The sequence below is a fragment of the Anticarsia gemmatalis genome, chromosome 2, assembly GCF_050436995.1.
Source record: "Anticarsia gemmatalis isolate Benzon Research Colony breed Stoneville strain chromosome 2, ilAntGemm2 primary, whole genome shotgun sequence".
Classification (NCBI taxonomy): domain Eukaryota; kingdom Metazoa; phylum Arthropoda; class Insecta; order Lepidoptera; family Erebidae; genus Anticarsia; species Anticarsia gemmatalis.
In genome coordinates this window covers 3,225,515-3,243,595 of record NC_134746.1, presented here as the reverse complement: position 1 = coordinate 3,243,595, position 18,081 = coordinate 3,225,515, and the positions used below count along the sequence as shown (strand labels likewise).

Sequence of the window (18,081 nt, the reverse complement as noted above, 5' to 3'; positions counted from 1 at the left end):
ACAGTAGTCTAAAAAACAAAAAAAAACAAACGTCAATGCAGCCAACCTATTTAGATGAAAGATCTTGATTAAAATTCCTGATTCTAAACCATAATTTAAAAAAGAGTATCTGTATAAAAAGTCCGGTGGTTGGTTGTCCGGGCCGGCAGAGGCGGCAGACGAGCCGTGTGTACCGCAGTGCGGCGTGCTGCGTCACGGCTGCGGTGACGCGGGACAACCCTAACTGAGAGTAGCGTCGCTTTTCAAATTACTATTATTATTTTGTGAATTTTTGAACGAAACTGTCGAGATTGCATTTGGGATTCTTTTTTTGGCTGAAAAAGAAAATACCTTTGCCTCTCTGGGACGGCTACGGAAGTGTCAATTCATTCGTTTGGAAACACACTGGCGTTTGACTTGAGTGCTCTTTTTATTTGATTTTGTTTCCTTGTTTTAGAACGTTAACCAGAGAGAGGTTTGTACAGAATTTATGTTTTAAAGCTAGCGGAAAACATAGTCCTTTAAAAGACAGACTTGATGGATAACACATACGTAGTCCAAACCATCAAAATTGAGAACGTATACATTTTTCCCTATTTGACTTTTCGATTGTCAGTAACTAAGTTTGTTTCCATAGATCCTCTATATATTATCTGTCAAAATATCAGAGCCTCAACTTATCTGAAAGACTCGGCATTTTGTATGAAAAATTTCAAAACTTAACACAAAAAATAAAAATACAGGAAAAGAGTTTAACCGTGTTGCTCTAAAATACACTGCAGGAACAAAAATCTTGCTACATTAAGCACAAATGAAGCGTGGCAACGAGAAACCAATATTTACGCTACACTTTACGCTAAACCAAAAGAAAATAAAAAAGAATGAAGTTGCTGCAGCTATTAGTAAGTCACATAGAAGAATTGAGGTAAAATTTAAAACACACGTAGTTTCAAAGTTTGGTGATGGTTTTTATAAAAAAGAATATTAATAGCGAACTCGCATTTTAACTTTCAGTGCCATACGTTTCGGCGCAGGTTGCACTGGCCGTGGTGGCAGGATGACTCTCAGCCGCGTTAATTCCCGTATTGTATTATGTGATAAACATACAACGCGAATTTTAATATTAGCTGGTGATGTTAGCTCCCGTTTCAATACATTTAGACTACAATCCTTACAATATACACCAAAATCACGCTATTAGCTACGATGTGAATACTGGATTTGAAGCAATCAAAGTTTATCAGACCTAAGTTTCAATAGGTAATGGATGCACGTAAAAAAAAAGAAACCATTCATTTTAATTTTTCTAAAAAAAAAAAAGGAAAGCCACCAGTGACATTCATTATTTAAAAAACTTTTTCGCAACACACGAATCCAGAAAAAAAACACCGAATTCGTTGTTCAAAAATAGCAAAACAAAGCAAGCCACGGAGCCACAGTCAGATATATCAGTGGTAAAAAGTATAATAAATAAACGTAAGTTCGACTATCTGCCCGCACAGATGATGTATGGTCCCCACTCACGAAAATCAAAAGGTCAAGAATTGTACTAGAAACTGTTTCGGCTCTATGTAGAAATGGATGAGGTAAGTTCAGCTCTTTGAATCATTTTTTGTTTTGTAGGAATAACATACGAAATTAATGTTTATGCTTAGTATTAGTAGGAAAGTTTGTTATTATAATTTAACGAGAGGCCGCCCGCGACTTCGTCCACATGGAAACCCTTCCTGTGTAAATTCCGATCCTTCGAGAACTCCGGGATAAACAGTAGCCTACGTGTCATTGTGAGTCTTCAGCTACCTAGATACCAAATTGCATCGTAATCGGTTAAGTAGTATTTGCGTGAAAGAGTAACAAACATCCATACATACATTACCCGAACCCGAACGATGAAAAAACATGTGTGTGCCATTCAATTCGATTGTGTGCCCTACAATCTGAATTGTATGGCACTCAAAGAGCAATCCGCAAAAGCTTGTGTAAGAGCATGTATCACGGTAGTAGAGCTATCGATAAATTCAAGTACACTACCAAATGCACATTGCACAACTGCCGCCATTTACTAATTAAAAAGGTGATTTGACCAACAGAGAAAAAAACACTTAAAGACTGCATTAACTTTGGCTTTTGACGAGATAACCTACGAGCAACATCTTTGTTAATTTGTAAATGTATTTTAAAACTTCCCAACCCGCACTTGGCCAGCGTGGTGAACTAAAGACCTAACCTCTCCCTCGTTTGGAAGGAGACCCTTGCCTGCAGTGGGGCAAAAAAGAGAAATAAAAAAAAAAAAAATTAGAACTTATCAAAGTCATACGTAAAAATCAATGAAAATAGTAATTTTCGAAAAGGAAAACAATTTTAATAAGTACTTTTACGTTAATAAGGTAATATTACACAACACATTAATACATAATATGCCATCTCATGCCGTATCCACACACTCATAGTTCTTCAAGTGGCATTCAGTGAAGTTTTCATAGAATTATGTCGGAGTTCCGTTGAACGTATATAAAGAAAGAGTTCGCGAACATAATAACACTACAGCTTTAACTGTTTAGCAGAATATACTCGATCGAAGTGGCTTGTGCAGTTTTGTGTTGACTTATGCCTTTATTATGTCATTTACCTAATGTAGCAGTATGTTGGCAAAGGTAACATATTTTAAACCGACTTCAACAAGCAGGTTATATCGCTAGACGGGTTTAGTCTAAAAAATTCCTTAGCCCCTGTACAAATTTTTGTGTTTGCATAAAATTCAATAAAATAAAATTAGGTCAATTTGTAGCATTATCATCATATTGATTTATGGAAGAACAAAGTAATATAATTATATGTGACTGACTAAAGAGTTTGATTTCATTTGGAATTTTTTCCCGGTTTTTTCGCTATAGTTGCTCACAAAAGGTATAACATTAAGTTAATTTTAAATCGAAAAAATGACATATTCTTATTTTTTTTAATGTCAGTTGAAATACAGATAAATACTACACCATATAAAACATATAAAATGCAGTCACCTACATACAAATCGGTAACACACACAAATAACTATCCCGTTAAAGAAACTCGATCATAAAACGTTATTAGCGTCGATATTTTCATAGTAACGACTTTATCAGAGTGTACCGCGGCTATAACATTGTTATAACAAGTTTACGATCGTATTGTAAAAATGTGATTCGGTACAAGGACTTTGCTCTATTTTAGCATTAATTATTAAACTCGGATTGGTTGATGTTTGTAAAAAGATTTTGAAAAAGAAAACAGTCTTCTTGAGGACATCTCTTGACCACTAAACTTTGGTCAACACAACCTTACAATTGGACAGTTTGACAAACATAGATCATTTAATATTGTTGTATAAACAAATGTTTCAAGTTATGGCCTTATAAAAGAAAAACGCATATTGTATTTTACATATTTTTTTATTGAATACATGAATAATTCTACAAATGTATTTTTTTTCTACAAGGCATTCTCAATCTTGAGTTGTCATTATTCGATTTTCGGATGCACGCTAAACAATAAAGTAGTTCAAAAAACTTTGCTCTCTACGCACCAACAAAATTAAAACTAACTCAGGTCTGTTTTTTAAACAGTTATTGATTATAGAAATCTTCTTTCCAACTTTATACCTTAAATATCCATTATCAAAAAGTAAAATCTAATTGAGTTATTAATCCGATTGAATATTCAGAATAAATATTTGGGAAGTTTGTTAACTAAACAATGGTTCGAACAATAACTTCGATAGCCGGTGCTCAGTTTACTGGCTGGCTAATTGGCATATCTGTTACAGTAACGCTATGTACTAGGTATTTACTATGTTAGTTATTAGTTGAGATAAATGCTTGCATGTTTTGTTATGTGAAATTGTGAGCGCAACACTAGCTGTAATTAGTGTGAAACAATTTTTTTGAAAGTTGTAATGGCTAATGTGATTTTTCCAGGTCTCAAGGCCTATCTTACTTCGGGAGTCGACCCTTGCCCATCAGTTATACAGTAAGAAAGTAAAGTACTATAATATTACTTTTATTTTTAAACAATAAGTTTAAAAAAAATGTTATAGTACTTTTTAGTCGCACTTAAATCAATGAATACTAAAATAAAATAAATTCAGTAAACCCCGTATATCAATTATGACATGATTTATAAAAATATGATTCTTTGTTTGACTTATCTATATCTGTTATGGAAAGCCACATTATTTCATAATAATATACCTATTGACTTGTTTCGTAGAAACAGACCTAAGATTCTAAGAAATCTTTATCGCGTGCGAACTGCGGACTGACGTTTTAACCTTTTGATACAAATCAAAGGAAATAACGCTAATAATTATTAACATTAGTGTCAGTTAGCGTACTGGTCAGTGCCGGATAGCTTATCTACTAGATAAAAAAAAATAGCTATGCAACATTCGATAGCTTATTTTTTGGTTTTAAAAGTGACACTGGCCGATAATGTTAAAAAAAATACATCTGTCAATTTGACGTTTAACTAAGCAAATGTCAAATTCGAAACCCGAACTGTCAATTACAATTGCAGTAAAGCCACGTGTACTCTTACAAATCTGGGCTAAACATTCATCCCACGTCTGCAGCGAAGCCTTGAACCTACCCACGGTCCTCGCCGGTTTATTTTGGTGGCCACCCACGCATCCGCCCAGCTGATCGCAACGTGACGATAAACTTTATTATTCGCATGACCTACTTTCTTCATGGGCTTTACCTACAAAGTGAATAGGGATTTTTCGATAAATTGTGGTTGAAATACAGATTTTTGTTCCTATAATTAATAATCACTATACCAAATCAAATAGCTTTCCTCGACTGTCTGCTTTCTACATTCCGATTTGGCGGTAAATTCAGGAACTGTGTTGTAAGGAAGGAAATTAATGAATGATTTGATTGTAGGATTTTAGTTTTTTGTGCCTATGTTTTTAAGTAAGCTATGATTTAGTTTTTGTCATTGATCAAAAAGTATGTAATATTTTTTCAATACTGGTCAATTCGATAAAAACAGTGTAAAAGTTGTATGTAACGAAATTATTTTAAATATCATGACAAGAAAACAATTAGTGCCAGGTTATCTGGCAAAGCAAAAGTATCGGCAACTGACACACATTTTTCCAAATTTCGCGGAACGTAAAAATAACAAAAACTGTTGCACTGTTCGTACCAGGGATTCGTTGAAAAAGCACCTTTTACTGGAACAAAGGGAATATTCATACGAAATTGATTTCAGCACAAATGAATCTGAGCGCGCAAAAATGACCAAAAACAATTGCAACGAACTAAAAAATGGGGCAGAAATAAAAATTCTGCGTTCTAAAAAAAAATACGACCTGCCTGCGATTTTATGGTTCATTTCTACGTTTGTTTTTCTGAAAATTGGTGGGCAAAGGTGTACAAAACTTGCATATTCCTAAAAGAGATTTTTGGTCTTTGGATATTTTCCGTTGGGCGGGGGTTTCCTCTATCATGTATCTCAGTTAATAACTACTTCAAAACTACTATACTTTGCATGTCTTCCTCCCTTAGATAATGGTACTTAACACGTAACGTCAAGCAGCAATGTACTGAACAGTAATCATCAATTGGACGGACACAAGCAGTCAACTGAGATACGTGATACGCATACTGGTAGGATTAGAACTTGATTCCATCAAATTGGTACTCACGGGAGGAAAGCCGTGTCGTACCTACTATTGGAGAAACAGGGCACCGTGTAAGTTGAGTCAAAAGTATTTTCAAAATACTAGCAGTCGTCATGGGTCTCCTACTATACCTATGCTTGATTTCATGAAAATGGATTAAACAGTTTAGCCGTAATAGTAGAACGAACAAACTCTCGAATTTTCAATATGCAAGAAAGAAAACGATATCGCATTTACCTTGGTTATGCCCAATTTCTAAGGTACATTTAACGGTAGTTTATCTATTCAATAGCGTATAGTATCGTAAGCTCATATAAACATGACAGTTTGAATAGATAAACTACCGCTAAATGTGTCTCGGAAACCGGGCATTAGACTTATGATGACAGGAAACATTCAACAGCTTGCAAAGTAAATTTAAGTGAAACTTGCGAGAGTTATCCATGTAACGTAATCATAAAACAATTAACCAACGTGTTGTTCGGTTCGGCAACATGGGAGTTTCGTAATTTTGTTATTAAATAACGAGAACTCTTGTGTACAGATGCGTCCCATGAATTATTAGGGTTTATGTGGCTTTTGATTTTTGAAAAGATATGAAGTTTTACAAAAAAATAGTAACGCAAAGAACGTCCGTGTGTACTGGCAATCTAGGTGGTCAGTAGTGAAGTACGGAAAACTCAAAAAAAATAAAAACAAGTTATTTTATTACATGAAAGCAGTAATACGTTAATATTGTCTTTAACAAAATGTATATCTTATACTTAACGGACATACCTAATTTAATGTCTAAAATCTAATACTAATATTAATCGTCAACTCAATCTATCATCAATAGTGAAGTGATTAAAGTATTAACTAATATTAAACGGTAATTACCACGTATCAAACTTTTGAATTAGGTTTGCTTGACGTTTCGGCATTTACTGAATACTAAGATACTACGTACGATGTAGTTGTTTTAAAAACGTGCTAAACTTCAACACGATAGAATCAGTGGTAAACGACAATAATAAAAAAAGAGTCTTATTATAATATTACTACGGGTTTGTATCCGTATTTCACAAGTATTACAACACAGCCCACCACTCCCATAGAACGCAAAAAAACAGTGTATAACTCTCGAAGTCCCGCAAATATTTGATCACGGCCGTTATACAAATACCGCCGCAGTAATAGCGCGGGAGGGACATAGCGAACCGGTGTTATGATGCCATGGGCGCCCTGATAACTGAGAATTATGTATATGGCGATGGAAAATTAAGGCTTTTGCTGTGTTTTTAGGTTATATTTTTGAGGTTATTTGTTGTATAGTTTGTTTTAGGGGGATTGTTTGGGAAGGTGGAATTTGTTGGGAGTAAGCAACGGTTTGATAGGGGTCTCTCTGAGGGGCTTTTATAAGGAGTGAAATAAGCGGATTTACGGGGGCTAAGTGAAGCACTTTTTAAGAATTAGAACTAATTTGCATATTTTGGAAAAAAAATACTCTTCATGCCTTACTTTTTGACTTAGTCGAAACATGAGCAGGTTGCAATAGTTCATTATCTTTAAAAAAATCTGTGGACTATGAACATATGATTAAAAGATGCAGTCATAATTTAAAATCTCGGTCTCTTAAACGTAAAGCCTAAAAAAATTTTTTTTTGAACTAGGTATAGTTTTAGGTATAATTTTCAGCCCGTAGTTTGATAATTTGGAGGAGGAGCTCGTGGCTTAGTTAACATCAGCCGCACGGATCGATCTCTGAGGTTAAGCCACGCTTGCCGAGGTTGTTCTGAAGATGGGTGACCATTTTATACATATCGAGTTCCTCCGTGTTTCGGAAGACACGTTAAATTGTGGGTCCCGGCTATCATTTTCAAAGATCTTTGACAGTCGTTAACAGTAGTCAGAAGCTTGAAAGTCTGACAACCAGTCTTACCGAAGGGTATCGCGTTATAACACAGGTACTGGGTTGTGGAGGTCAGATAGGCAGTCGCTCCATGTAAATCACTGGTATACAGCTGCATCCGGTGAGACTGGAAGCCGACTCCAATATAGTTTGGAACAAAGGCTAAGTTAATATGTATATAGTTTGATAATTTGGAGGGCAGTAGTATCAACCCAAAAAAATTCGTTTTAGGTTGTTGAAAATAACAAAAAAAAGTCTTCCTATTTCAGGGTTAACAGACTTACGCGGCATTATAAAAAATGGAGGTTCTCAAGTCAGTAAAGAAAGTATTATATTATTCAAATTGTTTTCATTATAGTTCAGTTTAGTCACACGTTCGATTGGACTAAACCTATGCATACTTAATAAAGGAAATACGATGACGATGCAAGTATAAACTTTGTAGACTACATTATGTTATATACTAGTTTAAGTACTATATGCCTAGTGTACTTAAGGTGAAGGCTGAGGTGTACTTTTAATGATACAGCTTTAGTCATTTACAAGCTATTTTGTGTTACGATTACGACCATGTACATAGTGACTCCCAGTTGCAGTCATCATGATGATTTCAACATTGTCATTTTTCAATGAATTATTAAAAAGTAGGAAATGAAAATAAAAATATCGTTTTTTAACGTGGCACTTGGCAAGCTTGGACTCTTTGATTACGTTAATTCTGTGAGAAAACCCTTGCCCGCCAGAGATAAGTTTTACTAACTAACATAACTTACTTTAAGAACAGATCATTCTAACAATGTTTGTTTCGGAGTGTAAACGCAATCCAAATACATGAAAGAAAAATGTAATTTCAGAAGAATAAAGTCATAACACACTATAAAAGCCAAACAACTTACGCCTTTCTTGATCCATATCATGTAGAACAAGCGTGCTCCCAATCGTTCCGAAATATGACGACTAGTACATTTCCGCTTACACCTAACCTCGTGATCGGTCCCCCTCTAACTCATCGAGTAATGTTTGCCTCGTAACTTTGTTTGCATTTCGGGGCCTGCCGAGGTTTGTAGAAGGCCGAAATCGTTCCGCTACTAGTAGAATAGTAGTTGATATACAGTAGCGATTCTGTACAGTCGGTGATACGGAGATACCCTCCGCTGCATAAGGAAATAAAAAATTAGATTATATAAATTGACTGAAATAATAGATAACAAAGAAAAAAGTAAGTCTAAAAGTATTATGGCATTGCAGTCGAATCTCTATGTCCATCAGCGCAACATATATATTTAGTTATGTCAAAATAAATTACTAAAACACTCTATCACTACACAAAATCAAGGTCTAATTAAAACGCAATCTTCCAAAATAAACACATCATCCAGTGAGAACGGAAAACTTGTAACTATTCCGGCTCAATTTTACAAAGGCTCTACGTATTCGCGTCACGTACAGCGAACCGAACAGTCTTAGAGCTTAAGCCTTCTAATATAAACAGTATTTTTCAAAGAATCCACTCGCGAACAACAGAAAAAACATCTGATATAACTACTGCATTCATTTTGCAGTAGATTCTGAGCAGAAAGTTAAGTAGGTGATAATAATATTATAGTTTTTGAGCAGTGATAGCCGAGTGGTCTATGTACATAAGTGGTCAACGGTTCGAACCCAAGTCCCCAACCCGCACTTGGCCAGCGTGAAGAACTTGAGGTTACACAAAGTAGAATGTTAATTTACCTAAGTCTTTAGTTTTTAGGCGTATAGAAGCTCTCGACACAATATTTTGTTATGATTTAAAGTCTGTCATATATTACCTAAATTATTAAAGTTTACAACAGTAAGTAAGCTTCATGTAGATATCAGCCGATATATCTATCAAAAATAATAAATATTTTAAGGTCGTGCATCCGCCTTTAAAAGTACAACTCAAATATAATCAAATAACATAAAAATAATACACGAACAACATTACAAGCCGAACACCACATCTGAGACCATTAAGCCGTTGATCCCATCGTTATACGAACACCTGTGACAGTGGCCGACTTCGATGTCCATTCTCGTATGAAATCATACGGCATTTGTTCAGAATTTATGCTCGATGCGGATGTAGGATTAGAGGGAAACCCTTGCCAAAATGTGCGGAATATTGAGTCTTACTGCAGATTTTGGTAGCATCATATTAGGTCGGGGAAAAAGTCTTTTCGCATTATGGTATAATATATATGAACTGTAATCTCATTGGCTTTAAGAATCATAAATGAGTACACGGTTCATTAGGTTTCTTTCAGTGAGCTCGTAAGGTACCAATATATCGAGCTTTTTTGTGTAGAGATAAGATTTTATTACAAGTTTATAAATAGTATAATGCGAAAAGACTTTTTCCCCGACCTAATAAAACGGATCATTGAAAAAAAGTCTGTGGTATATTGTTCCTGTGTTGAATATTCGTTATCATCACTGTTAAGCAAAGAGTGTTGATGATGTACAATTTATAATGAACTAAATTGTAGTTGCTACTTCGCTTGCATGGTTTCTTCCGTGAGTTTCTTGCTAAGGTTTTGTTCTTTTTTGTGGTGTGTAAACCTTCGACCGTTTTCTTGCGAATAAAGGACAAGTCAAGACACAGTCGCGATATTAATTTATTTTAGTATGGCCTAGCATATTTTGGTACTATTTTTCCATGGTAAAATAAAAATCTACCAAAGTGGTCTTAACTGTATTCCCATTTTATCTATATAGTCAGCCATTCGAACATCTCAACACATGAACTTTGAGTCCTAATAGTTGAATAATAGTACTATACTGTAGGTAGATAAATGTACACAGGTGATAATATCCTTTCTTCGCATTGAAAAGAAGTCAACGACTCTTTGATTGTTTGCAATATTCTGCAGCAACACAGACCTTTTTTGTACAGCTTTTAGCAACGAACAAATGATTTTTGTAGCAATTAAACCATTTTCAATGCATTCCTCTTTTATTCCGAGTTGAATTAACTACAGAAGGTTTTTCATTTAATGTTTCGTCAAATTGCCTGCATCGTATGATTGGTTGTACACTGCAATTCCTTTTAACTTTATTGAAAGTTTTAAAAGCAATTTGACCAGTTTTGAAAAGGTTATTGGGAAACCACCGTTTAGTAAGAACAAGAGACTGTTCCCTCAATTATAATTATTATTTAGATTTTACATGTCATGTCATCCGCCTATTGGACTTCAAATATTTAAGAGTGGCTTCATTATTTAAAAAAAAAACGATACAATGTCCTACTGCTAGAAAATAAACTAATCCTAGAATAAGGAAGGCATTCGTCTTTAAGTCTACCACGCTGACCAAATTGCGAGATTATGCCTTGAGTACATTACGATGTCCAAGATGCAAGTTGGGGTCTTTGCATACCTTCAAGAACTGTTTTAGAGAATCCACAAACGAGATGTTTTAGTTAAAAGATTAAAAAAGTATCTTGTATTCCCAGTTTTCTTTTTTCTAAGTTCAGACTTTTATTTGATATCTTCATCACCTTCTGAATGTCGTATACATTGATGCTTTAGTATAAGTATATAATTGAGAACACAAAGTATAAGCAGACACGGAACTGCTATCTGTAGATCATGCTAATATTTGTGACGCAGTTTCGCACCTTGTTGCAATGCATCAATCCATGTATGTGTGTGAAATTGATAACGCAAGATTGTGTCAATCGTCAATCAAATTTGAAAGTAGCTGTTTGTGTGATACAGGTGAGCCGATTGAGATAACACGCTGTTAGATTAGGTTCCCTACAAGGACGTATTCTTAGTTATTACGTGAAAATGAGAATGCAGAAATTGCTGATCACGTTTTGATGATTTTGAGCAATTATGCGGAAGACATACTTCACATGTATAAAGTCGCTGTCTCGGTGATAGGAATTTATATTTATATTTTTCAGTATGAAATATTTTTTTTAAATGAGCATTGTTTGACATCATTACAGATTAAATATTTTTGCTTTTCATTTAGGTTGACTGCAACGGTGATTTTTTTATGCGATGCCCTCCGTAGTGTATTAAAAGTTACCGCAGCCCGCTAACTATTTTATTTACTTTTTTGCGATGCCTATAAATTGTAAATAGTTTATTGAACCATGAAATAAGCACATATTCATAAAACTAATAGCTGATTAATATATTTTTATATACACATCACTCTTACCCTGAAAATATGATATTGGGTACATATTTTTACCTGTGACTATACTTTAATCTTTTCTGATGATAATGGTAAAAAATGACTATGTAAGTATAATTTGTAATTACTTCAAGACATTCATAAACTTAATGTTCTGTATGCAATTAATCAAGTAATATACAAAAGTTATACACCAGTACCATACCTTTACCTGCGATAAAACAATCATTTTTCAAACCCATACAAGAAAATCTGACTACTAAACCAAAATACAGGCTTCTTTCATCTGCATAGCTACAATATTCCCTCGACTATGACTATTCATATCTGAATAAAATCCGAAGGCCAAAATCCCTATATTTCAATAAAGAGCTCGCCCGTTGACAGCATAACGACTGATGAAAACTACCCATGAATAATATAATATAAAGGTACTATACTTAATATATATTTTTACTTTCACTCATGTTTACATTGTCCACCTAGTGGAGTAATGAAACTATAGTGTTCGTGTAATATTTGATATTAATAATGGAAAATTAAAGTAAATATATTTAATAGATGTCCATTGTCCACTTCGAAGTATAGCTGCTATGTGTGTGTGTATTCTGGCCATAAATCCTTAAAAAATCAGGACATAATCCATCACAAATACCGTGATCTCTGTACGCAATATAAAAACAGTCCGCGGAAACAAAGAACGCATGGTCCGCTTGCGGAACAAGGTCGAGGCTTTCAGGACAATTATGGCAAAATGACAGCGCACACGAGTCGCGGCCGTGGGACTAGCGCGCCTTGTGCGAATGCCTTCAACACTTGCCATCCAACGAGCACACCCGCTTCCCAAGACCTTGGCTTGACCGTGAAAAATACAACCATAATCAAACTCATCCCCGATTCCGCCTTCCGCCAAAATGCTCCAGACGCATTGTTTGCTACGGTACTGCTACGCCGCTACGATATGCGTAGCGCCGTAGAACAATTAATTCTTGATCAAATTTTCTCATCTAATTATTTTATATTATATAACTTCATCTCTAATACGGAGGAATATTCGCTCGCGAAAAATGCGGAACGCATCCTTTTTCGAGTTTGAAAAAAGAACTTACCTGATATAGACGTCTCGTTCTCACGGATTGAAGGTCGGAGTGTCAGTGTTTGTAGTGTAAGGGCACTGGTGCACTCGCGGGCGCGTGCGACGGCGGCGGGCGCTGGCAACTGACTGAGCCCGGCCAGGAGCTCCGCCGCCCGCGCCCCGCGCCGCACCCCCGCGCCCTAGCGGATAAACAACGTGCATTGTGGGCCCGATCTGTGGGCCTACCCTGCTCTACACACACACGTACACCTCTCGCGAGATACACTGTCGCCCGCCTCTCCATTGCACGCCCGCAACCGCCGTAGCAACGAGTCGGGAAGATAAAGCATCGATGTATACGACATTCGCACGCAGGCGATGCTATCAAATGGAAGTATAATGGTTATCAAATAAATTTTCCGCCCAGATAGTAAGTCTAGCGTTATAGATTTTGGATTTAAGTCTCATGATTGTACAGATTCGGGACAATGATTATGTTGTAGGGGGTCGTGAGGGTTGCTGGGCTCTCTTATACTGTTTAGTTATAATTGTTTCCGTAGTAGAGTTGTACGACAATAGGGTTGTATTCAGTGATATGCTGATAAGCAACTGTATTGCAGTATATTTGTACAACGCTATGCGATTGGTTTATAAAGAGGGTGTGTCTGAGAGGGAAAATGCGCATTTGTGGAGCAATAACGGCGGCTAGTAGTATCGGGGAAAACATCAATACTATCACTTAAAAACTATCAGGTGCCGCATAGTGATAACTACTACGCTCGCCCACTAGTGTTAGCCCACTGTTGGGCAAAACAAAACTTTGGGTGAATTTTTTGCTCGCCGTGTCTATAACGTTATTTGTTTGTTAGAACATCGCGCCGTTTTGCCCACGCGGGTGAGCAGCATCCTCAACAAAGACTTATTTTTTTCACGCACTTTGTAGTGTCATACTACAAGATCCATTTCTATTTCAACGAGCTTTTAGAGATTGTCAAATTATTTTCAAAGCTACACTTATGGAGTTTTGTTACTTTACATTACTTTATGCCAGCCTAGCGGTAAAGTTATCCATACCACGAATTCTTAAACTTTGATAGCCAAAAATTTGCAATTTAACCTGACCTCTTCATATATTCTTCTGGAATGTTTTTTTGCTATCATTAGACTACTAGTATTTGTCGTATACTCTACTTAAACTTGTCATCATCAACGGCCTGTATTTGTCTATTGCAGATGATTAAGGTGGTGTCAGGTACAATTAGTGCCCCCCACGTTTAAGAAAATAAGGTAGAATTAGTGCACAAACGAATCGTGGCTTAAAAGAATTAACTTATAAGTATCTACATAAGCGATGTATTCAGTAGTAACAAGAGTTAAGCCGCCTCTTAAGCCTAAAATATATACGTACTTGCAGTATCCCAGATAAGTTTTTGTGCCTCAATTACATGGTTTTTGTTTCCACACTTCCACTGTACGAGTCTGTACACAGGTACGTTCTCTTAAGAATTGTTCTAAATAGCGGTCAGATATCAGATCCTTTACCGTAATACGGTAATTTTTTAATTATTGATATTACCAACGTTGGTTCTTATTGCCCGACAACTTAATAAAGAGGCATGTACAATATATCTAGATCATCATTAATTATTCTGCAATTTCCAATGAAAAAACGTTTCAAATTTTGAATTTTGTATAACTACGATTGCTATGAACTTTGCATACTCTCTACTAAGATGTTTGACTACTTATACATAATATTCTGCGAAAAATTGTCTTTTAAACTAAAAGCGCAAAGGTTCGTCTCATCATTGTTCGTGCCGGTATCAAGTTAAGCTGTTTTTTGTTCGGTAACGCGTTATTCGTGTTCCTCCGTTATACATTAAGATTATGTTTTATGTAAAGTAATGTTTCAGTAAAAGGCACGTGGAATTTATTATCTTGTCATCTCACAGTGATAATGTTTACTATGGTCCTGGGGTTGCGTCTAATAATAAATAAATAAATTTAACCCATTAATGTCCCACTGCTGGGCAAGGGTCTCCTCCCGTAATGAGGGAGGCATTAGGCCTTGAGTCCACCACGCTAGCCAATTGCGAGTTCGGTTACTTTTGACAAGAAAATGATTATTGATTTTATGAATACATAGTTTCATTATTACTAGACTAAAACTAGATATATTTGTAAAGTACAGAAATCAAACCTACTTCACCCAGAAATGTAAAGAAAAATCATACAAACCGTAACCTTTTTTCGCATTTGGTTACTACCACAGTTGTAGTCTTAGTACGGTACTACAACCAAACATGGCCGAAATGTCACGCATGACAATTCTCCTTTAACATTACATAATATCATCTTCTAAGTTCCAATCATATTTTATTCTAACCTGCCTAAAAAGGGCCATACATAAATGAGTTAAATATATAAAGGCAAGCCTATATTTGTCGATATTTATTCGGGCATTAACGTTGCGAAAGATAAAAAAAGATAAGCGAAGGGACAAGAGATGCGAGATCACGAGGCTACTCAGTGCAAGTCACTGACACGTTAGGGACCCTACACACTTAAATGTTTTAAAACCCTATAATTTATAACTAAGGGAGAGAATGCCTATAACTTCAAGTCCACCTCAGGCAATCCCATCTTATCATATGGTTAGTGGTCAATCTAGTGTCAAACCTAGACTTAGCGACTCTCATCTTAATTTATAGCAACCGGGACCGACACCCATAAAAGGCGAATTCTGACAACGGTGAATTAGGTATTATTTCGTTTCTAATCGGAAAGTTACACTTCGATACTAATTGCTTTGTAAAGAACCGAATTCTATAAACTTTAAGCTTCTTTTCTACCCCCATAAAAAATGTCTTCAAAAATCCCTTACTCACTTTAAACGAATATGCTATGTAGATTGTTAACTTAGCTTTTTAAGTAGAATGAACTGAGCAATGATTCTCCTGAGATTTATTAAAATAACAAAACAAAATGTATATACCAATCGCTGCGTTTTTCTAATTAAGTGTAAACTCCTCACAAGTAGGGGCGGGCGGGCGCTCCGCAGAGGCCACGGTCCAATTGGGCCGGCCAGGTAATGCCCATGCATAATTCTATACACACTACACACTGCTAGCTTCGCAATTGTCATAGAATACTGCCAGCGGTTTCAGTAGAAGCCTTTCTTTCTTTTCTTGTGATATAGCTCTTTTATAGATACTAACATTCGTTGTACTAGCTATTGTGTGATGGTTGTACAGCTTGATGGATAGTTAAGTTCAATTTATTATAAGTGCAATGGATGGGGTTTGAATACACGATAAAGTTATAATATTAATTTGTGATCCTAGAACACTTTTATTCTTCTTGTTTAAAAATAACTATGTATATCAGTAAGTTTCTGCAAAGTCATGGAAGTAACTATATAAATTTAGGACCATCTTTTGTACTCATTTTTTGTTTAAAGCCCAGTGAACATTTTCAAAGATCGATTGACTTCAACAATTACATATTAATTTTACCCATGTATTTAACACTTAAATTCAATAAATTTTACCTCAAAGCATCCTGTGACGACCTCCACATGAATTACTCTGCCGGAATAAATAAGTTGAGTAATTTTTGCGCTTAAAGCAAACATACAAACACGATGAGAGACTTAAAAGGACTTTGTTTAATTTTTTTATGTACTTATGTCATAATGAAAACACTAACTAGTCTCTATGCTTTCTTTACTGAAGTCTTGACACTGACCTTACAAAACAAGTCACTAGAACACGTACAACATAATATTATATTGATTGCATACAAATTCTTAGGAATTCATTGCCATCGAAGGTTATTATCGTCAATGGCAAGTCGGAGGTCGCTCAACAGAATACTAGTAATCAGATACACTTAAGTCTGTGCTGCATAATACGATTGTATCGCTCATTGACTATAAATATGATAATAGAAGGTTGGCCTATTAAATAAGGACCTTGTTGTGTGAACTTGAACTTGTTATGTGTCTTTTCAAAGACGTTTGGTTTAATAACTCATGTTATTTAACAAACAAAAAAACAACGAAAGTTTCTAAATTAACAATATTGGAAAACCGTATTTATTCGTGTTATAACCCAGCTAATCGCTCCATGTAAAATACTCGTATTCAGCTGCGTCCGGCAAGACTGGAAGATGACTACAACATAGTTGGTAAGAAAGAAAAAAGACTGAAAAAAAATACGGTACTATGAAAATTGCATCCGTTTTAGTGCTGTGCTATTTTTTTTCTTGGTCGAGCAACGCAACAGCAAGAAGTATGACAGTCGGATGCGCAAAACAGACAAAAAAAATATCTTGGGTTTTATTGTTAAAATATTCTGAGAATTTGTTCCGAGAAAAAGAATGTGACCACAATCGTGCCGTTTGCAAACTAATCGTGACCTATAGTATCCACTCAGAGCCCCTTTCTGTGAAATGGTGAATCGAGAGCAGTAGCGCAGCTATAGCTATCAGGAATCGGAAAAACTTCGTATGAAAACCTGTACAGCGCCCCTAGCGGCTTCCGTAGGAACAAATTTTCAAGTACAATTCAAATGTCAAACTCTCGATACTCGATAGTACTGACAGTAGAATATTGCGCTACCAGTCTAAAAGTAAGAAAACATACAATGATATTTTGAACTGTATTAACCGTTTCATATTTTTCAGTTCAACATGACAGGCGTGTTCGATACGTTGATACTAAACGTCATGGGCGCATGTCGGGAGGAAAGCTATCAAACGACATCGTGTGACCGACGCAGATGAGGATCGGTTCGGAGTTGCATTCAATAATATAATCATACGAGTAACATGAACTATAGAAATATTTTTACAGAAAATATGCTGCCTCTTTCTGGTATGAGTTCAACATTATTGTAATAGAGGACAATTGTTTTTTAAGCCCTTCCTCTTGTCTCTACAAGCATGTCCAGATGTTTAGCCTTAAGAACATTATTACAATTTCATCAGAATAAATTATTGTTATTTTATTTTTTATTACATCTTCGCAGAGTATTATATTTTTTAAGTTCCTCTGTTGACAGGGACTGCTGTGTCTTCTATCTTTTATACAAAACAATTTGAACGTCAATACGGCTAACCAAATATTTTAAAAAATGGGTATTATAGAATATTTTCCGAGAAAGAACAAAGGCTGCAATTTCTTACAAAAAACCACACAAACTGAGCAGCTTAATAAAAATTTAATTATTGCAATAAAAAACATCACATTTCTCAACTCAAATAAGTTAAAACTGAAAGAAAGAAAAACAAATACTAGTTGTAAGA

General features: G+C 35.6%; 1 protein-coding gene across 1 annotated transcript in view; it reads right to left on the bottom strand.

The window, feature by feature from the left end:
* LOC142979686 (acetylcholinesterase-like) overlaps window positions 1-12,927 on the bottom strand; it is a 52,912-nt gene extending 39,985 nt beyond the window's left edge. Inside the window, exon 1 of the mRNA XM_076124757.1 lies at window positions 12,809-12,927. The gene's annotated coding sequence lies outside the window, so the exon portion shown is untranslated. The remainder of the gene's footprint in view (window positions 1-12,808) is intronic.
* Window positions 12,928-18,081: the final 5,154 nt, after the last annotated feature.